Source organism: Astatotilapia calliptera, chromosome 23 (assembly GCF_964374335.1).
Source record: "Astatotilapia calliptera chromosome 23, fAstCal68.1, whole genome shotgun sequence".
NCBI classification, from domain to species: Eukaryota; Metazoa; Chordata; class Actinopteri; order Cichliformes; family Cichlidae; genus Astatotilapia; species Astatotilapia calliptera.
The window spans coordinates 4,625,108-4,648,965 of NC_137443.1; the positions used below are offsets into that span (position 1 = coordinate 4,625,108).

General features: G+C 38.5%; 1 protein-coding gene and 1 non-coding gene across 3 annotated transcripts in view; both read right to left on the reverse strand.

The window, feature by feature from the left end:
- agbl4 (AGBL carboxypeptidase 4) overlaps nt 1–23,858 on the reverse strand; it is a 359,648-nt gene that overhangs the window by 229,831 nt on the left and 105,959 nt on the right. The window lies entirely within an intron of this gene.
- Nucleotides 22,916–22,988, reverse strand: trnak-cuu (transfer RNA lysine (anticodon CUU)). Its single transcript has one exon. It is a non-coding gene; the product is annotated as a tRNA-Lys (tRNA).

Sequence of the window (23,858 nt, forward strand, 5' to 3'; positions counted from 1 at the left end):
GCATCTTTATCGCTACTGACACTCCAGAGGCCCATGTGTCACTTCAGGCCTGGATGAGCTGATGAAGGAGACTTGGTGAAGAGACAGGAGGTAGGGAGGTTAATGAGAGTCCAGTCCTACTGGCAGCCCGTATTCTCAGTCTCATCTTTCTGCACTGCTGCCAAAGGCCTTCACTCTGACTCGCTCTGATATAACACATTTAGACTAATTTGAAGGCTTGTTGAAAACAGCGAACAAAACAGAGGTCAAAGGCTGCAAACGAGTGTGTTGAGTGTGTCTGTGTTTGCATCTGTTTTCACAGCAGTTACATGACTGGGAGAGGATGGAGGCTGAAGGACACCGCGGCTCAACTCTGACAGTTGCGCTGCATCAGCAGGAAGTGATGTCACAGGTCACTGTTGAGAATGTGGAGGTGGGTCTGTGAGGCTACTAACCCTACAGCCCGGCTGATACGCACAGACTGCTGAGAAACTAAATTCAGTATAAATATTGTGAATGGCTGTTGCCCCCGTAGAATATCAGGCACTCCTCTTCTGTTTCCTCCAATTTCTGAAAAACAACCATCACTGCAATACACAAGGTCTAGTTGTTTAGATACAGCATTGTCATGATACTAGAATTTCACACTTTGATGCCAAGAAAAATACCCAATAATCTATAATATTTTGATATGGTGGGGGAATTAAAAGCTAACCAAAAGAATAAAGCTGAAATAAATATGAGAATAATACTGCAAATTCATTCAGCACATTGTTCAGCAGTTCATGCAGCAGTCGTTCACTTTGAACAGGTCTTCTCATTGCAACCCTTGATGATCTGATCAGCAAAAGGGTGGGCTGTAATTTGAGGCCAACGAGAATCCATTGAGAGAGGAAAGTAAAGCTATGAGACCCAACATTCATTGTGTTTTTTAGTGTATAACGGGAAAAAATGTAAATGGGTGGCACCGTTTACAAGTCTGCACCTGTAAGCCAGCAGTAGACCTAAACCAGGTCTATTGCTGAATGTCTGAAAATACTGGCACTGATGCTGATGCTGGTCTGATTGGATGACACGTCCTCTGTTGGGTTTTAAGTATTTCACAACTCGTGTCATTGTTTCTTTTATCACTGTAAAATCATTTTGATATTTTATGCCAATCAGTCCACCTTCAGCCACTGGTGGCATGGCAGTCTCAACTGTAAGTCTACGTATACAGATGTCTTCTCATGTGGGATAGATAGGCTGTAAAAAAGCCATCATCTCTACCTCAAGATTATCAACATGGGCAAACATATATACACAAAGACACAAATCCACATACTTATATATCTCCCTCCAAGGAAAGTTGTTTAAATGTAACAAAGCACGTTATTTTAGGGGTTCCTTTGTCTGCAAATGATGAAAAAGCATCATAATGGACAACAGTGCAGCATCTGCTGCTTCACTGCACCTCGGATAAGCAAAAAGAAAAGACAACAAAGAAGAAGTTGCTGAATGACGGCACAGAGTCGGAGGATGAACAATGACTTAAGCCTCCTAATGGTTCAGTGGAACAGTGCTGTAGCTATTTCTACAAGGAAATGCATCATCACTCAAGGATATGGAGGGGTGAAAAAAAGAAAGCAAAAGACAAAAAAATGTGTCCAATATTTATTGAATGGATGATGGAATTAATGCACGGAGTAACCTTTGAAACATCACGCGTAACAAAAAGTGATAGTTTTCCTTCAGTTGACTGATTACAGTCTGATAGGCATGGAAAATACCCCACCCATCATCGATCGGCAGCAAAACAGATCAATGAAGAACCACCAGCACACATGGCAGATAGACTAACACAGCTTAAAATAATAAAGAACACAGTACTCTTAAAAAGTATGCCGTCAGTATAAAAATTAACAGGCAAATCTTCATTCTGCTAATCAACTATCCTCAGGATTACAGCACTGAGTATGCATTTTTTAAATAAGACTGTGAGACAGGCAAGTCAGAATGGGGAAGAGGGCTTGATGTTTAAACAGTGGCTGCCCCAATCAATTGTTAAAATAAAGACTTAAGGGATGAAGAACCTTTCGACAATGTTTGTCTGAGATTTCAAATAATTTTGCTGCTGAGTCGGTCCCATCAATTTAGTTAAAAGATAATTTTGGAAATGTCTTTATAAAATCAACCAAGCATACATAAAATAGTAAAAAAAAAAGTCAGATTCGTGTACTTAAAGCAGACTGGTGGAGTTCCCCACCCCTGGACTAGCTAATAAGAAGCTCCGTGACTGCATAAGACGATAATCACTGAAAATCTGTAACGTAAATAAAACAAATATCACAGAAAGGGTTATGGCGGTCCTTCAAATTTCAGAATAACAAGTCCAGAAATATAATATGAATCATATGGACAAAAGTACTGGGCTACAACAGGAGCTGCTCGGCCAAAGAAACCCATGCATTGAAGCTCCCGGTGTACAGTTCTGTGCTGATGTTAATGACAGAGGAGGTTCAAAACTGCCCTCATCGAGTCAGCAGAATATTGGCAACTTTTATGCAGCAGTGTGCTACTTTGTGGTTAAGCTGCTGGTCATAGGATAACTATCTGCTTTTGTCTATATCATGAATAAACAGCAACAAGAAGATGAAAAAACTGAAATCTTATCACTAACCGTATTTTTCGGACCACAAGGCACATTAAGTGAAACAAAACAGTCAGATAAGTCAAACTTTACTCAACTCATTCTTCTTGCTTCCTCCACTTCCGTACTATTGATTCATTAATGTTGACTTCTCTCACAGCTGCTCTATTCCCGTGTTATTGCAGTATATTAATGACTAACCTTGTATTGTGGATGGATTATCTCAGTTGTTCTCCTGACTGAAGTTTAGTCTGTTTACAGCATCCTGCCATGCGATTGCATTTGTCAAAAACCATTGGGGACTCTCACGTTAAGTTTTATAGAGTGGAAAAAAGTTAGCGTTCATCTTCCAGCTTCACTGTGTTATGCTTTATGTTATGCTAACATAGCAGCTGTGTCGCTACGATCACATAGCACAGCATTATATACCAGCTAGTCCAACTTCAGTAACTCTACAAATGTCAGTGCTGTTTAGTTTCTTATCTTCATTTATGTTGGAAGTGATAGCAGAGCTGCACCTTTTATATTTTTCAGAACATGTAATATTAAGTTTAGGTAACTAGCGAAGCTAGTGAGCTAACTTCCTGCTAACTTCTGTAACTCTGTTAAATTTCATAAATTCTGTTTTCATGGATGCCTGGATGTTAAACATAATTGTTACAGCTGTTAAAAAAGCAACACTGATCATTTTATTGAAGATGAAAGAATTTAGACAGTTTTTAACTCTCAGTGATGCCGCAGTGTTTGTTTGACTTGGGACCGGAAGCAGACAGAGTTTTGGACCCAGATTACTCCGAGTCCGCAAGGCTCCTGACTACGGTAGCCGTAATGCTCCGACAATCCAGCGGTGCGGCTTCGTAGCTTACCAAAGTCGTACTAAAACATTTTTTGACAGACTTTTGAGCGCCGTGTACCACATAAAATCGGTTCGAGGTCAGTAAGCACAACCAGAATTCATACATAAGGCACACCGCATTATTAGGCGCACTGTCAATTTTTGAGAAAATTAAAGGATTGTAAGTGTGCCTTATAGTGCGGAAAATACGGTACTGGTACAGTTTTTGAAATTAAACATTAGTGGTATCTGTTATTTAAGACTATGTAGAAACGATAATTTAGTGTACATTTACACTCCACCGTGGACCTGCTGGTGTTTTACTGGGGAGACCTTCCTACATTTAAAGCTATGGAAAAATTATAATCACCCACATCTTGCCTGCAGACAACCCAATCAAAGCCAATCTAGTCCTGCACTGATGTGAAGGAATATCAATGTAGCAAAAGAACTGCTCTTTAAAACATTCACTGAGAATAGCACATACATATATCTCACCAGGGATTATGAAACTAGGAAAGCAAACAAACTTAACTGAATTGAATGTACACTTACGAATGCTCTTGCTCCATGGCATAATAAGAACGATGATACTATGTAAATAGGAATGATCTCCTATTTGAAAATTTCTTAGACAAATATTTTATTTCTGAATACAATTTCACAAACTAAAGCTGGGAAGCAGAACACTGATATGTTATTCACAATCAATTACACAAATTACATTTAACGCCTTTTCATTAAATATCACCATTACAATACAAAAAAATGCACTACATTTGAAAAACAACCCATTCTGAGCATTTTATAACCTACATTTTTAACAAAACATGTTTTCCCTCAGCTTTTTATCGGTTTTCTTTCTGATTTCTAATTCATAGAAATTATGTCAGCTGTTCAGGCAATGTGAGATTTCTTCTACAATACCCATCAAGATTTTGTTCAGTACAACCCAGCACAAAAAATAGGCCACTTAGTCACAAATCCAGAACTGTCAAGTCATCATCTAAATGTTGGATGGTGCGACTTCCACAGAGCCAACTCTGCCGACTGTCTAGTGCCATTTCCCAGGACTAAAATCCTGATGTGACACCACTGTGTGGAGCCAATTAATAATGTGTAACCTCAGAATAAAGTGGCTTCCTGTATAAAAATAATATTTCTACAAAACACCCATAGAATAACTAAAACACACTCTGTCTAGCTTGTTGTATTCCATGTTCAATATATTTAAGATGAGCTTCAGCATCCTGTAAAAAAGTGATTAAGTGGTATTCAACTGACACGGCATTACATTATATGATATAATTTAAATTATTTAATACTGTATATTAAAACTATGATGGCTAAAATTCTTTAAAAAAATCCTCACCTAAATTTTACAGCTCAAACCTTTTTGAACAGAACTGTAAATCAATGAACTTCTAACTTAAATACTTCAGAAACATTGAAGTCACTCTGAACAATTTTTTTTGTGTAGGACCGCATCTGCTCGGGTCAGAGGTAAGCAGAAACATTTCAGGTGAGTCTATGTAGCTATATGGGACACTCAGTCAAGCTGTAAATCCTGGAGAATTGGTGTAAGTCACCCAGTCCCCTCTAAAGCTTTGGTAGGAATGGGATTCGGACGACTGGGGCCACAGACTTCACCCCTGAGCCCCAGGAAGAAAAGGTGGTCTGAAAAGAGTGGCTTCGAAATGGACCTCGGCTTGATTAAATGGTCACTGAGTTGGAAAGCAGCTCTGATGTGATCTGTGACCTCATACTGCCCTAGAAAAAAAAAGCTTTTTTAAAGAAATGATTAAATGAAAGCACCTTTAAAAGGAGTCTGGAGGGACCGCAGCGAAGCGGATGAACTGGTCGGAGGGTGCAAGGTCTCCACTTAGCACAAACACTGAAGGAGGGGGAAATAGGTTTGAGAGAGGGGTACAAGTGGGCTCAGATCTAATAACCATCTGCTCTGAACTAAGAAAAAGACAGATGAGAAAGAGTGCAACAAAGAGACACGTTAAAGAGAATGATTCAGGACCAGCTGAGCTGTGCCAATGATTTTTGGGGACAGATATTCAGAATGATTGCCCATAGTTTACTAAACAAGATTATTTTGGCAGGGTTCCCCATTATTGTAGCAGATTCTCATTCAATTATTATTAACTATAGTTGGCCCTGCTATAGCTTCACACTGACATTCCCGGCACGTAAACCAACACTTGTGCATCGCCACAGACGCACACTGGGCGTCTGAAATGAATTGTCTGGAGCAGCTACACTGATCTGTGCCTTTAATTTAGCTTCTCTCCTCTGCTTTCTGTTTCACCACATTTGTGTTGCGTTTGTTTGTACCCACCCCGCACAGAGTGGAGAAACATTAAAACAAGGTAATGTTTATGAAGTTGATGAAATACTGTGCATGTTAATCCATTTAATACTACAGATGGGTGTTGACCCCAGACGTCTGAACGTCAAAGCAAAATGTCTGGATTTTTAACTGCACCCAACCTAAATGTGATGACATTCAAGGATGATAAAAGCGCTCCTGCTAGTATCTTTATACCTGCCACACCTCTCCCAAAGCACACAACCTTAGGGAAACACCATGTTGCCTCAGGCGACTTTGATTCCTTACATCCTTTAGTCTCCCTTCTTTTAAAATAATTTGAAGGAAGGTTTCAGAGGGCTTCTCAGGGGAAGGAGCATTTCTGAAATTGAATTAAAGAGAAAGGACCATTGAGAGCTGCTGGGAAATCCTCAGAGAGAATCAGGGAGGTCTTCCAAGAAGCACTCAGTGAGCTTTCTGCCGCGTTAGATTGAGGCAGCAGCCAAATAACTATGGTGACATCTTCACAGGCAAGTCATTAGATATTAGATAGGCTATAAAACGACTAACGTGTGACCTCTGAACACCTGTGTGCTACAAAATGGTTACAGAACCAGGTGAATGTTAGTTATCCTTCAACCTTTCGGAGTCTGTGTGTTTTTGGGGGGTGTTGTTGTTTCTGTTGCCAAGTATACTCTACGTGCTAATATGGAAACAAACCAGTATCTAAATATTGCAGCTATCAGACACCATATCTGAATGTGTGAAATATTTTGTATACATGCAGTTAAATGTAAAAAGTGTTAAAAAAATACATGAACAAACACAAATATTTTTGATTTTATAAGTGCTTTCACTGTGGATTATTTATATACAAACAGGATTTATGACGTGTTAGCTTTTTGATTTATTCAGTTCATGTAGTATTTTTGGTTTTGTTTGTTATTTTACATTTTCTTGTTTTTCTTTAAAGGGTTTATTTTATTTTAATTAGCCAACTTGTTTGTTTGTAACTATCAATTACTAAAATGTGTTCAAATCTTAAAAACATTGAAATCCATTTTAAAATGTTAAACAATTTTTTGGAGTTCCTTTTAAAAAGAGTACAATGTGTTTAATAAGTTTAAAAGAGCATTTGCATTGTATATGGTTCATTTCATCTTTGCCATCTTGGAGAAGTCACATAACTGTCTCTGTACAGTAATCATGCCCTCTGGAAACATGATACTACAGACCTGATACATGTAGAAGGATTATAAAAACGACATCTGAGTTTGACATTGAAAAGACGTTCACAACGACGACATCTGGACTATAAATAGCCCGTACGCAGAGGTCCTATGGACACCAACACTAGAAGGTTAATAGACATCAAAAAAAGATGTCGTTGGGTGTTAGAAAACAACCGCTTCAGTGGACCAAAATTGTACGTCCAAAAATGACTTATAAAAGACGTCACACCGATGTCACTTTGCTCAGTGGGTCTGAGCCACTGACCTGAGGGTTGTTATGTAGGACATATTATTAACATAAAGTATTAACACCTACACCATCATAACATCTGTTTTCAGCAGTACAAAAACTTGCCTCCTATTAATGTTAGAAAGTCTTCCAAGAAGACAGAGTAAAGATTTATGGCTCAATTTAGATTGCATGTCTTATTTTATTTGACTTTCACCTTTGACTGTATTTGAGATTATTTATATATTTTGTATTTAAGAAAATGTTTCCTTTAAAAAAAAACATTTTAACATTACACGTACATGCATTCAAAGGGTTTAGTTGCTTTTTTTGTTTTTTGATAGATGTTATATGCAGTTAAACTTTAAAACATTGCAATTTCTAAAATGGAAACAATGTAAAGTTCACTTTGAAAGACTTGTGTTTTCTCACTTTTGAATATTTATTATTGTGCATGAATGAGATAAAAGTATTTCTTATCCGATACTCGATTGATTGATTGATTGATTGATTGATTGATTGATTGATTGATTGATCGATCGATCGATGGAATAATCAATAGATTAATCGATTACTAAAATAATCTGCAGCACTAGTTGGTACTCTAATAAAGCTTGGTTGCAAACTTACTTACTAAAAAAACCCAAATTTAAAAAAAATACATCTTAGTATATAATTACATATACACTATTTGGGTCACCCAAAAATCTACTGAAGAAACTTCCTGAACAGTTTAGAGTGCAAGAGTGAGTTACACTCAGCATCTCTTAATTCACAAATGACCTGCTTGTCCTTTATGGGGCATGGATCTTTAGTGCTTTGATATAATTTCAGCATCCTGAGAAGAAAACTTTCACTTTACTTTCCAATGTGGTTTGGATCTGTGGCAAAGTTAACGTTTGTTCACACAGTTTTGAGGCTCTATCATGTGAGTTTTTGTCTTCTCTCTTCTGTCTTTGTGTCACTCTTATTACTAGTGTCCTATGTTTGTGCTTACCGTGCTTGTTGGAGACCTGAAAGGTGAAACTACTCTAAGACCAGAGAGAATGTTTTAATCCGTGTTTACTGCCAGTGGGAATGACTGTGACGCAGTTGACTTGATTGACAACATGGAGACTTAGGTTATTGCAATCATTCATTTTATGCAAATTACTTTTCTTTTGTTTTTGTGTTATTTTCTAGAAAATAGAAAATAACACAATATTTTAATCTAGTAACATTATTATAAACTAGGGTTAGTGTTAGAGTAATATGCTCTGAGTAAGAACAAACATCTTCCACCTGAAGTTCATTTACCTGTAATCAGAAATTTAAGGATTAGCGATTAGAGATTTATACACTCACAAAGGGCTGTTATACATTTTGCCCCTATTTGGATTAAATATTATTAACATAAACAATGGAATAAACTTAATCTGCTTTGAATATATATTAACCCACTGTTTTGTATGTATACACATTGGGTTTTTTTATTTACATTTGTCAGTCAAATTTAAATGAGCATTTGTATGCATATGACAAATTGTTTTCAGTCAGTCACATGGGAAAATTATCATTATGAGTGGAGACATAGTCAAGATGACCTGCTGGAGTTTAAAGATGATTGATTGATTGGTAATTTATTTCAACATGTGAACAATATACAAGTACATTTAGAAAAGAAATAAGAGAGAAAAAAATATACTATACAAATTACATACAAAAAAACATTCTGATTAATTTACATGTTGAAAGGGAGTGGGAAGAAGTATACACTTATTTAATCCCACCCCTGTCCCATAAATTATCAGTGAATATTTAGTCAGCTTCCTTACTGATATAATTTGTAATAAAAATAGTGAACAGATTTCTGATATACTATATACTATAATATCACATCATGAATTTTTTGTTTGTTTGTTTTTAAATAGAGACATTCACTTAATTTAAATATTTTCCTTTTCTTTATAGATCGAGAAGATCATATTTTTATAACTCTTTTTGAACAGTTTTATGTTTGGACATTGCTTTAATTCCATATTCAGTTTGTTCCATAGTTTCACTCCTTGAACAGAAACACAAAAGCCTTTTCTTGTAGTACGTACCTTCATTGTTTTGAAGTTACAAAAACCCCTTAAATTATAACTTCCTTCTTTCAAAAAAAAACATACTCTGAATATTACCTGGCAGTTCTTTATTTTTTGCTTTGAATAGAATTTGTGCTGTTTGGAATTTCACTATATCGTCAATTTTCAATATTTCAGACTGCAAAAATAGTGAGTTTGTATGTTCCCTATAACCTGCATTGTGGATGATTCGAATTGCTTTCTTTTGAAGAGTAAAAAGTGAATGTAATGTGGTTTTATAGTTATTGCCCCAGACCTCTGCACAATAGCTTAAGTATGGTGAAACCAGTGAACAGTAGAGAATATGAAGTGATGTTCTGTCGAATAACTGTTTTGCCTTGTTTAGTACTGCAATGCTTCGTGATACTTTGGAATGAATATATCTTACGTGAGCTCTCCAGTTAAGTTTTTCATCTATTATTACCCCCAGAAATTTATTTTCACTGACTCTTTCAATATCAACACCATTTATTTGAATCTTTGCATTTGTATTTAAACTACTATTTCCAAATAACATCAGTTTAGATTTATTCAAATTTAATGATAATTTGTTTTTATCAAGCCAGAACTTCACTTTACTTATTTCATTAGTCATATCCTCCAATAAATTCTGCAGATCATCACCAGAGCAAAAAATGTTTGTATCGTCAGCAAAGAGAACCATTTTTAATACTTTGGACACAAGATGTCATCAGAATGGGGTTAAAAGGTGATTTAAGTGACTTTAAACTTGGCGTGATTGTTGGTACCAGTCGGGCTGATCTGAGCATTTTAGAAACCGCTGATTTCCTGGGACTTTCCCTCATAACCATCTCTAGGGTTTACAGAGAATGGTTTGAAAAGAGAAAATATAGAGTGAGCAGCAGAGGTCACAGGAGGCAAGACTGCTTCAGGTTAATAGTCCTGTCAAGTCAAGTATTCAAGCTTCCTTCTCTCACCTCAACTGGTCACAGCAGATTGTCGCCCCTCCCTGAGCCTGGTTCTGCCAGAGGTTTCTTCCTGTTAAAAGTCAGTTTTTCCTTCCCACTGTCGCCGAAGTGCTTTCTCATAGGAGTTGTGTTTTTCTCTGTATTATTTTAAGGTCTGCCTTAGAATATAAAGCGTCTTGAGGCGACTGTTGGTGCTGTATAAATAAAACTAAATTGAAAATGAATTAATAGGAAGGCAATAGTAATTAGTTACTGGTAACCATAACCAAGGTATGCAGAAGAACAACATGTTGGACCATAAGGGAGATGGCCTAAAGCAGCAGAAGACCACACCAAATGCCATTCCTGTTAGATAAGAACAGGGAGCAGAGGCCAAACCTACTAAAATTGGAAAAATGTAGCCAAGTCTGAGTGTTGCGTTTCTGCTGAGACTTTTAGATGGAAGGGTCAGAATACGGTGCAAAGAACATGAAAGCACCATCCTGCCCAGCGTCAATAGCTCACAGTGGACCTTTGGGATGTGGCCAAATGAGAAATGCAGCCAACAAACCTACAGTAACTGTGTGATGCTGTCATGTACATATGGACCAAAATCTGAAAAGGGTCAGAGTAGGTTTTGGCCACAGTTCATTTACTACTTTGGCCAAGTTAAAGAAAACTGCCCTCTGAAGTCTATCGTAAAAACTGCTCTTTGTATGTGTGAGAAGAAAAAGTTCAACTATTTCAGTTAGACCAAAGTTTCACAAGAATAAACTCAAAGACACAAATCAACAAATTTTCCTATCTTACTTCAATTATATGCAACACATGACAGCCAAGCATAAAAATTACATTAGCACTTACACCCCCGGAGAGCAGTCATTTCGGGGTAGTACCTTAGACCCCCGCGGAGTCATCATTTTGCGTTTCTACCTTTAAAAGCCGGAGAGCAGTCAAATGCTGGAAGTGGAAGCTAAATTGGCTAGTCATTCATATGTATATTGGGTCGTTACCTAGGAATTCTGGAGGGAGGGGATTGGGGGAGAAATCAACACACATGAGTCTAGGTCCTTTGTTGCTGACATTTATTGATAAAAACAGTAGTTTCATTTCATGTTATTTCCTTTTTCATTTCAAGCAAGGAAGTGGATGTAGTTAGTAAGTAAGATATTTCAGACATTATTCTGACACAGAGGAGGAGATACTGGAATTATAATTAGTATCTATGCATGCATTTGTGATTTTGTTTGACCTTCCCATTGCTCACAATTTGAATTTGTTCACACTGCAGATGAGTGTCTCAGTCCCCAAACAAGCTCTCTTTTTCGGTGGAGAAGCAGTCTCCTCATCCGCAGTGAGTGTGGAGAAATCAACACACATGAGTCTAGGTCCTTTGTTGCTGACATTTATTGATAAAAACAGTAGTTTCATTTCATGTTATTTCCTTTTTCATTTCAAGCAAGGAAGTGGATGTAGTTAGTAAGTAAGATATTTCAGACATTATTCTGACACAGAGGAGGAGATACTGGAATTATAATTAGTATCTATGCATGCATTTGTGATTTTGTTTGACCTTCCCATTGCTCACAATTTGAATTTGTTCACACTGCAGATGAGGAGACTGCTTCTCCACCGAAAAAGAGAGCTTGTTTGGGGACTGAGACAGCGAAAGATGGCACAGTGTGGCGTGAAGAACATGTGGGGACCCGTCTCCCTTTCACCCCTATAGAACCGTACGCTGCAGATGGAGAGCCAACGGCTAAGGCCAGGAGAAGTATCTTGAGTCGCCTTCAGAGCTTCCTGTGTTTCATCACTCTTGACATGCTTCGTAGCATTCAAGAATGGACTATTCAACATGCACAGCAAACGGAGCATGTTTGTTGGTTCATGGACCTCCCTGAACTAATGGCATTTATTGCTATTGTCATCTTGCGGGGGGTTTACAGGGTTCCATCTGTAAATGACTGCTGGTCAGCAAACCTGGGAAACCCACAGATAATTGGAACTATGGCACGAAACCGCTTCCAAGACATCATGCAACACCTACGCTTTGATGACAAGTCCACCCGCTGTGATCGAGCAAAGACTGATAAGTTCGCAGCAATTTCCAGTGTGTGGGGATCATTTGTCACCAACTGCATCACGTGCTACAACCCTGGTCTACATATCACCATCAATGAACAGCTTTTCCCATCAAAAACTCGGTGCAGTTTCCTGCAGTATATTGCCAGTAAACCGGACAAGTTTGGGATCAAGTTTTGGGTGGCTTGCGACCTAAAATCCAAGTACATTTGCAATGTCTTCCCATATCTTGGCAAGGACCCCAATCGTCCCACTGGGGAGAGACTTTCCGAAAATGTAGTTATGAGGCTGATGGAACCATTCCTGGACAAGGGCAGAAATGTTACCACTGACAATTTTTTCACATCGCTTTCACTTGCGCAAAAACTTCTTAGACGGAAAACCACCATCCTCGGCACAGTCAACAAGATTCGCAGGGAAATTCCTCAATCCACTAGACAGACAGATCGCAATGAATTCACCACTCAGGTATGTTGCAGGTCTTTTGTGGTTCTATGTTTATGTGTTTCATTGTGTGTAAAAGGGCTATGGAATTAACAATTTATCTTATTTCTTAGGTGTTTTCAACCTCTGCTGCCACGCTGACGGCGTATGCGGCCAAACGGAAGAAGACAGTATATATTCTTAGCAGCATGCACAGCGTGGTTCAGACCGAAAACACTACCAAAAGGAAGCCAAACACTGTCACCCTTTACAACAAGACAAAGTGTGGCGTGGATGTGATGGACCAGATGGTTCGGGAGTACACTGTCCGCAAAGGAACACGGCGCTGGCCAGTTGCCGTGTTTTATAACATGATTGACATGGCAGCACTGAATGCACATGTGCTGTATCAAGAATGCACCGGGACGAAGGAAAGACGGGTGGACTTCCTGGTAGCCCTTGCAACCGAATTGGCTCACTCTCATGTAGCTGCGAAGAAGGAAAGAAAAGAACAGTTGCTTCGGACACAACCCTCCACACCGAGCCCTGGAAAAAGGGCCACGTGTCAGGTCAAACACAGATGCAAAAAAAATCAGGCCACTGTGCGATGTGTTCACTGCTACAGGTACACATGTGGTAAATGCAGGCGACAGATACCGTGGCAGTGCCAGGATTGTGAGTGATTGCTGAAAATGTTGTAATGTACTCACTCAATTTTTGTTATTATTTGTAAACATGTGTACAAACGGTTGGTTTTTTTTCTATTTTCATCAATAAATGTCAGCAACAAAGGACCTACATGTGTGTTGAGTTCTCCCTAAGATGGCATACTGAAACACTCCAAGTGTTTGCAAGTAAACCTGACAAGTTTGGGATCAAGTTTTGGGTGGCTTGCAACCTAAAATCCAAGTACATTTGCAATGTCTTCCCATATCTTGCTGGTACTATTGTACCAGTGCTCTGAATGGTGCCACAATGGACCACTGATCAACGACCACTGAACGACGGGGTGACGGGTTGCAGTGTTGCACTCACTTTTTATTATTATTAGTACATATGTGTACAAATGGTTGGTTTTTTGTACTGTAAGCAATGGGAAGGTCAAACAAAATCACAAATGCATGCATAGATACTAATTATAATTCCAGTATCTCCTCCTCTGTGTCAGAATAATGTCTGAAATATCTTACTTACTAACTACATCCACTTCCTTGCTTGAAATGAAAAAGGAAATAACATGAAATGAAACTACTGTTTTTATCAATAAATGTCAGCAACAAAGGACCTAGACTCATGTGTGTTGATTTCTCCACACTCACTGCGGATGAGGAGACTGCTTCTCCACCGAAAAAGAGAGCTTGTTTGGGGACTGAGACACTCATCTGCAGTGTGAACAAATTCAAATTGTGAGCAATGGGAAGGTCAAACAAAATCACAAATGCATGCATAGATACTAATTATAATTCCAGTATCTCCTCCTCTGTGTCAGAATAATGTCTGAAATATCTTACTTACTAACTACATCCACTTCCTTGCTTGAAATGAAAAAGGAAATAACATGAAATGAAACTACTGTTTTTATCAATAAATGTCAGCAACAAAGGACCTAGACTCATGTGTGTTGATTTCTCCACACTCACTGCGGATGAGGAGACTGCTTCTCCACCGAAAAAGAGAGCTTGTTTGGGGACTGAGACACTCATCTGCAGTGTGAACAAATTCAAATTGTGAGCAATGGGAAGGTCAAACAAAATCACAAATGCATGCATAGATACTAATTATAATTCCAGTATCTCCTCCTCTGTGTCAGAATAATGTCTGAAATATCTTACTTACTAACTACATCCACTTCCTTGCTTGAAATGAAAAAGGAAATAACATGAAATGAAACTACTGTTTTTATCAATAAATGTCAGCAACAAAGGACCTAGACTCATGTGTGTTGATTTCTCCCCCAATCCCCTCCCTCCAGAATTCCTAGGTAACGACCCAATATACATATGAATGACTAGCCAATTTAGCTTCCACTTCCAGCATTTGACTGCTCTCCGGCTTTTAAAGGTAGAAACGCAAAATGATGACTCCGCGGGGGTCTCAGGTAGAAGCCTTCTTGACTTGACTGCTCTCCGGCTTTTAAAGGTAGAACGGTAGAAGCTGGGAATTCCAGTGTTAAATTATTCCATTTCGCTGTGCTCCTGCTCCCTGCTCCCTTTTCTTACCTTGGTTTATCACCGACTGCGAGAGGCATGTAGGGGAGGCTTTCTCATTACTACAGTAACATTCATTTACTAATCTCACAGCAGTAGCAATCTCACTCTGCAAATGTTGTTATGGAGCTTAACACAGTTCATATTTATATTCCAGTAGAAAAGAATGAAGCAATCAGTGCAAAACAATGCAGAGACAGCCCATAAAATACAATTATGCAACACAAAAGTATTAGTTGTTTGATTATACCACACAAGTGTCCTATTTTTCTGCCCAGACATCTAAATCCACCGCAGAAGTTTCCAAATAAAAAAACTGTTCAAATTCAACAGTAGATATTAATGCTTTACACACTACGAATTGATCTGTTTTAGCATTTATACAGAAACAAATCACATAATTTACCATTTGGACTAAGAAATTATGTGTGAATTAAATTGCTTTTGAAATCATTTAGTAATTACGTTTTTAGTCTCACTACTACTGTTCACAGTTTGTTTTAATGCAAATTTCATGCAAACTCTTTTGTTCTCATTAATAACTTGGCTGTTTCATCTTGGGGATAGTACTAGTAGCAGGAACAGTCAGTGATAACTCTTATTAAAAGCAAAGTAAATTGTCCTGTTGCGTTGTTCTCCAAAGACATTTCGAGAGCCTCGACATCTCAATCAGCGCTCGTGTAATCTCACAGACATTTTTGTAGCAATCACGCAGAGTAAAAGTGAATTCAGAGAGAGCAGAGAAACTGGTGTCTCTGAACCCAAGATACTCAAATCATGTCTCTATAAAGCCTTGATTAAAACAAATTTAGAAAGTCAAACAGTCATGCTACAACAGATCACAGCACTTTGAGTACTGTGGTCTGCTATAACCAAGAAAAAAAGACAGAAAGAAAGAAAGAGAGCAGAGATGTCCCAGTGTTTTGTCTGTGAAGGATTATCCTAAGGAATTCTCGGCTCTCGCGATAATCCATCCTTATCACTCGTCACGTTCAAAGAGGTAGAAATTGGAAAGGACTCTGGGACAGAGTTGGCTAAATGTAGAGCTTTATGAGCAAGGAGAGGCGCACAGGACACAAAGTGAAACAAAGTGAGCTTCAAGTGTCTTCTCTCCCTGGCAGAGCGAGCTGTCTTCGCAGAGCTTGTACCTCGGAGGCTATTTGTGCTGCTTTGTTGCAAATTAGGCTTCCTCTGTTGAGCTTTTATTCAGAGTAAAATACTGAAGTAATCACAAGAGAAATGCTGATTACTCAGCACTGACAAAAATATTAAGCAAAGAAGACTTTGTTTACAGTTTAATCTATTTATCTATCTAAGGTCTGCTGTATACTGGAGGAATAAGCAACTGTTTTGCCAACACCAGAAGAGTTTTCATTATCACTATGTTAGCAAGATTATAAAAGCGCCACAATGCCCACGCCACCAGGGTTTGTGGCGCCCATGTTTAATTACGGTCCAGAACTTCTGACCTCAATTCAGACAACTCTATTATTATGAAAAATATTTTTATGTTCTTATTCGAAAACATAATAATAAAGGTATTCTGGGGTGCCCTCTGATATGTCACCCTCTTACATAGAGGCTATTGATCTAATTTAATGGTGTTCACCATCCTCAAGTGTTTGTGTCATAGCTACTGTGAGACTACAATAGCGTAGCACAAAACCGCTGGGAAACAGCACATCTGCACATCTGTTTCTGTCGAAAACTTCAAAATAAAAGTACCAGGTACTCACTGCCTCTGGTTTTTATCACTACACACAACAAAAGTAACAAATCCAATTATCAAACTTTTGGAATGAAACAAATAGATAAATCAAAAACAAAATAGTAAAACTATAAAAACTATTGCACTTAAAAAATGCTACAGGAGTGCTTACAAAGAAGGCGTTTCAGCTATGTTTTCCAGCTGTCCCTGTGCGTCTGACAGAACAGATGCTGCTATTCTAATCAGCACACTCTGCAGAGGATGCTTTGGCTACGCAGCCTGTGTAGAAATTATGTGTTGCGTAGATATGGAGTAGCAGATGTACAGTGTCAACACACATGCAGCTTGAATCCTTGAACGTGGAAGAAGCAACATACAGGTGCGAGGTAAGAGGAGAGGTGACACGGACCAGCAGAGGGCTGACACAAGCAGTCCTCGGCTTATGAAGGCCACAGAAGTCTCATGCTAACAGCATCTATGTACAACTCCTTTAGCAGCACTTTCTGCCTGCATCCCTGTCTGTTGGTCTGTCTGGAGCCTGTTTTGGGCCAGCTAGCAGCCAGATATCATTATCTCCTTGACTCAGGGCAGAGTAATCTGCCTGCCTGCTCCTGCTTTATTGAGTCGGATAAATATAATATGTGACTCAGCCATTATCTACTACAGAACAGCCCTATTTATCCAGCAGGCAGAGGCCTTGGCGCATTCGAACTGCCCCCCCCCTCTCTCTCTCTCACTGATGGAACTAAACTCAAGTGATGGAAGCTTCTGAACAACCGTCTGTAGGATTTGTACCAGCACTGAAATCAGCAGCAGGAATCAAATGTTTCATGCAGACAAACTGTAAAAACTGGATTTTAAAATAAAACGCTAATGCTAATTATCAATTAATGATAGGTCAAAAAGCTTAGCGGGGCAACAGCAGTGCTGTATATATTTTATACACAAGTAGGCTACTGTGTAAATACAAGTATGACAGACCAAAGCAGTGTTGTGAAAGAACAATTACGCCTTTCGCAAAATTTAAAAGATACTGAAAATAAATCAATATATAAATAAATAATAATAACAGAGAGAAGAAGAAGAACTGAATAATATTAATACAAAAAACGTAGCAACTTCATAACTTTCTGTGCATGCACGAACAGTAACTGACAGTGCTGATCAACATTATCTCCTCAAAGTGCTTGCTAATTTTGTTTCATTATGGTTTTTCAGCTGCTTTTCTAACCAGATGAAAATATTGTACAAGGATAAAAAGAGCAAAAACATTTTCAGAAATTTTTTTGAGTGTGCCACAGCACCAGCTGCTGTTTGTGTTGTCAGCAGCCAAAAGGAACTAACAGGATGTGTGAGAAGCCACCAAAGCTTTAAAATTCTCAAGGATTTTATGTTGACGGTCAATTATAATTTGGTTAAAGTTATTTAAAAGGTGAAGTAACATGTATGCACTGGTTGTTAGTCACTAAGTGTAAACACAGCCTATTAACACAATAGTACTCATAGTAGGAACCAATAAGGCACACGCAGAATAGTTCCTAATCTTTTATAAGCCTTGTGACTTCAGTATTTGTGAGCTTTTATTCTGAAGGTCAAACAAAATGTAGATAAATGTGTTCGCCACCAAGTTGCTTCTTAAAAGAGACAATTGTTGAAACATCTGTTGAAGGGTCATTTTATTTTTACATTCAGCATCAGTTACAGCCCCAAATATACGTCTTAGAAACTTTTATTTTGGAAGTCTAGCACACTTGCTGTAATACTTGAGCTGCAGTAATATAATGAAGTGTATGCATTGGTCGCTTTACGTGCCGCTGCAAAACAAACCAACAGGCCAAAGATAAGTATAAAATATACCGCTGAGGGAACTGTGTAAACTTTAAGGTCAATTTTACACCAATACATGACAAGCAGCTGTGGGCTACTGTGTTCTCGTGTTTATTTTTGTGCTTCAGTACAAACTAATGTAAGCTAGCTTTCTGTTAGCTCCTTTACAGCAGTCTGAAATAAAGCTGAATTCCAGTTAAGGCTGTTCTCGTGCGAATCTTTTGTTGTTGTTGTTGTCACCTGTATATTTAGCTATACCTGAACGTGAGACGATTGCTCCGAGAGAAGACTAAAAGTAACATTGCTACTCGATCTGTATCTGGTGCCTTGCTGTTAACTGAATGACCCACATACTGCTTCCATTGGCTGCTTTTCTCTGTCACTCACAGACCTCTTCCTGAAAGGGGTAGGTGCACCAGCAGCTCCATTTCAAGCTACAAACACTGAAACTGAGCATTAGAGCTCAAAACAAGGAGAAGTTTAAATATCTCCTATTTGGACACGTTAGACTGACATTCATTTGCCTGAGCCTGAGCCACTTCTCAGTTGTAGGCTTTAACACCTGTGTACTGATACGATTTCAGCAGTTCCTCTGATTGGACTGAGAGTTTTGTACATCTCATTGGAATTCTCTTCTCTGTGAGAGACATCTGCATACACTTGCTCAGGAGTGCTTCTAAATATATGCACACTCTAATGCACAAGATAATACTGATAAATCACATTCTATGTGTAAAAATGCTCATGCACGCAAATTAAATACACTACTTTGCTTATAAAAGGCTGATAAATGAGGCTCTCGGAATCATCCTGAGCACAGCTGCAATACTCCAAATGGATTTGCTTTTCAACCTGGTATCTGTGAGAAACATTATTTCTTTGGGATATTTGATTATTGATTAGGATGTGCTGTCCAATTCATTTGGAAGAACATGCATCATGCAATATTTTCATGAGAAAAACAACAGGTAAGTAACACTACAAACACATCCAAGCAGAGGTAAAAATATAGTGTAGTGATCTGTCTGAGGAGAAAAAGACCAGACACCTGTTTACCTAATTTACTCATTGCTTCTTTCACTTTAATGCCTCATTTGATTTATTAGCATTTATTTGTGCTTCCACTGTTTTAAAAGAAATCAAAAATAAACATCCAACTTCCTTTTATGCTTTAAGCTGCACCATGTTTCATCGATTATATTATTTACTGAAAATTAGGCAAAATTTTGCATTTCTACAATATATCACAATAAAAAAAAAAGCCTGAGTAAATGAAATGTTTAAAATCAAAGGTTTTTTATTTGAACAGTTCATTGTTGAGGTTCCAGATGTCATTCAATTTAACATGTTGCATTGTGAAATTACACAGAAAATATATATGTAATCAAATTACTATCCGCTGATGAAGGCTGTGCAAAGAGTGAAAAGGTCAAGGAAAAACCTTGTAGGGGGACCTTGGATTGTGATCGTTATGTCAACCTAAGATGGGTAGATTTGGAAAAACAGAGATATCAGACTCTCTGCAGAAATGTTAAAAACTCAAGTGTTCGGAGGCTCTAAACAAATACTTTAGATAAACCTAACAAAGAACTTACTCTAACCCAAAACATTAGCTTTCTATTTATTTTTGTTTTGTTATTTTGCCATTTATGCAGAGAACTCATTAACAGCTTTAGAAGACACTGACAAATGATGCTGTTCAGCTGAAGGTCAGGACAAATAATACTTGTCATTCTTGATGACAGCTACAAACGACATATTTTGTCATTTAATTTGGGAGACCTGCTGGCAGATTTGGGATTTTGTTTTTGCCAACTATCACATACAATTTTATTTATACTATACAATACAATACACCTTAAAAATAATAACATGTCTCACTGAATTTGAGTTGGTTGTTTGTGCAACCACATCTTTGCTAAAGGCAGCAGTTTGCCTCTTGTCACAACATTCACTGTGGAGCTCGCAGATGCAGGAAAAGAGAGAGACAGAAAGAGAGGGGGAGAGGTGAGGGAAAGGCTACTCTCTCTTGTCTCATTCCCTCTGAGGGGTTGACAGGTAGAGAAATAGATCATTGGTCCATGACAGCTCACTATGACCCTACGCTATCATGCAGTATGCTGCCTGTGGAATGAGCTCCCTTATGCAATTGGCAGCCAGTCCATTTACAGCCCAGCTACTTAACTGCAAATCCTCCGTTCTCTCCTGTTTGAGTCACATACATTTTACCCCCAATGTCGATGCACTCTCCTTGACCGCTGCCAATGTTAATGAGAACATATTACATGAAGAGTTATTTAGGCAGTTTAATCACATTACAAGAACAGCTTTGGTGCGAAAGCTTGTTTGGTGGCCATGTGAAGGACTGGTCCGCCTTATGCTGGGATAGGCTCCAGTCCAGTTACCCCAGAGCCCATGAACTGGAGTAAGCAGGTTAAGACAATGATTGAGTGAAGACTGGGGGTAAGGGGAGGAGACTGGAGGCATAGTTCTGGCAGTATGCGGGTCTCAGCTGCCATATAACTGCCAGATCAGTAAAACAGGAATTAACCACACACCACAAACTCTCTCTTCGGTTTAACCTCCTCTATCCTCATCTCATACACAGTATTTTTCCCACTTTATGTCCTTGTCTTTCCACATTTCTCCTTTGGTGTTGCCTCTCATCTTTTCTCCTTTGTAATGCAGTTCACTCTGCCCTCCACAGCCTCTCCCCTTATTCTCCTCTTTCACAAAGTGACCCACAGTAGACACCACCTAAGACTGCTAGTGGGTGTTTAGATAAAAGCACTGAATTTTATCTACTTAAACAAAAAAAGTGTTGAGTAAGTCTTATTTTCTTAGGCATATATCTGTTGTGCAGCTATAGGTGGTCTCGGCATACTGAATATCATCACAGTGTGGTTCACCAACATCTAAATGAAGACAAAGCTCATCATGCACTGTTCTGAAACTGCAATTCTTAAGTTTCAGCCAGGTGCCAGAGGTAGAAGTCAAATGAAAGAGAGAAAGAGGAGAAGTGTGTGTGTGGGGGGGTCTCTTCTTTTTAAGTGTCCCTGCTGTCAATGCAATGGATTACAGGATACAAAGCAAGCCATTACTGCTTAGCATTTGTTGAATCTTTGAGTGCCCAAACAGTGACAGGTCTATTTCTCCACCGTTAGTGAGAGAGACAGGCAGAGCAGAGGACACCTAATTACCCAGTATTGTGAGGCATAATAAAAGTCTTGATAAGCCTGGCAACAGGACAAGCTATGTGTGTGTGTGTTAGTATTAGGGCTGCAACTAAAGATTATTTTGGTAGTCGAATAATCTGCCAATTTTTTGTCGATTAGTCAACGATTATTTCAATAACAGCTATCTCCGCTTCCTGTGGGCAAACCTCCTGTTTTAGGCTCCACTACCTCACCTGTTCCAGTCTGCCCACCTGTGAATATCACCCTGTTGTCTCGTCCTACAGCAAATTAAAATAATTAACCGGGAAACATTTGTAAATAATCAAATGTCCTAATAAAAATCAGAATAAAAATGAAATAAAGACAATACAAAGTAATACAAATTTAAGTGCTACTAGTATTTAAACGAAAAATAAAAAATAATAAGTTCAATAATAAATTCAAATACAATCCAAAATAACTGGATTTTAACTGGATTTTTGAATCCAAAATAACAAGTTTCCAAAGTTTACAAATAATTGAGTTCATGAATTCATGATTTCATGATTTCAGTAGACATGCTCTGAGATGATGTTCCCAGCTGCTGATAACCCTGCTAAAGATGCTCTCTGTCACGACTTTAGCCATTTGAAGTCTGCTTTACAAGATTTCAAACTACTAGTACTAGTTTTACTAGCAAAACAAAAAAGAAATAGAAAAGATGGTTACTAATCACAAATTTGGTTATATATAATTAATAGTTTCTCAGATGGTGTAGTGTTCAATGCCAATTAAACTGTTTAGCTGATTATATAAATAATCAATTATTGATATGGGCCGACCCACAGATTAACTGTAACATTAGGTAGAAGAGGTTTACTATGATATTTATGTGTGAGGGGAAAAACTAAGAGACAGTGTCGCTTCTCCAGTTTAATGTTTTGCATTTCAGCTAACAAAACTGAAATGGTGCTCGCTTAGCTAGCATCATGCTGCGCAGTTTCTGACATGTAAGCTAACATAAACATTACTGTACAAACATTAATGTAAACACGCAAGGAACTTAACTGTGTGATTTCTAATGTTTAGTGTTTTTTATGTGTAATGTCTTTACCTTCATACCAACGAAGAACACATTTTTGATGTCAACGAGTTTTTAAATGGAAAAAGAAAGGATATTTAAAAGTCACTTTGACAGTTATATTTTAATTGTTTTTACAACCCTCGCTATGAGAATATCCCTTTAATGTACAAATACACTGAAATTGTGAGAGAATAGTGCCCAACGTGGGGCTTGAACTCACAACTTCGAGATTAAGCATCTCATGCTCTACCGACTGAGCTAGCCAGGCTGTGATGCCCCTGCTGTTGTGGCAGATGATGTAGGCGATACTGCCCCCATATCTTCCTGTGGTGTATTGCAATTACCAAAACACCTTTACATTATATAGTGTATCACACATCGACACTATCGACTAATTTGTATAGTCAATATCATCGATTATGTCGACGAATCGTTGCAGCCCTGTCGTTGTGTGTACAGATGTATATGCATTTGTGCCCATGCCTCTATGTGCAGTTTTCTCCCTGTGTGCATATCTGTGTGGGCTCACGTGTCTGATGTTTCGTTTTGACTGCGTCTGCTGCAGCATCGCCGTTCCGGTTAAGTGATTTAGAGCCCTGTCTCTGTCTCAGAGCCTGTATCCAAGAAGCTGCGGGACCAACAGACAGCGGCAAAGCGACTTGATGACTAATGTGTTCACTCAGGAAAAATTAATGATTTTTCCAGCCGGGGTTAATGGACATGCTAACACACACAAATGATTTGTTTAAAAGGAAATGACCGCAATATATATTTGGTCATCTCGGTCTCACCGTCCCAGAAACCAATTCCAAATGAAACGACACACGCAGACATTCACACGGCTCATCTGCACATAGTCATCTATTTACCTCCTATACATTGAAGATGCGCCACAGGAAATGTATGCAGTTTCATTGGCTGTAATTTCATTCATTTTTGCATTTAATGTTTCACCTAGTACTGATATAACCTTCGTTTGGGCTTAAACAGCTACTAACACATTATGGTTGCATATACCTTCGCATTATAAAAGCACTCAGAAGTAATCAGAGGGTCCAGTGAGAGAAGAGGGGCAGATAAAGGTCATCACAAAGAATGAAGCAATAGCTAGGCCAATAAATTCGGCCTGATGGGAAGG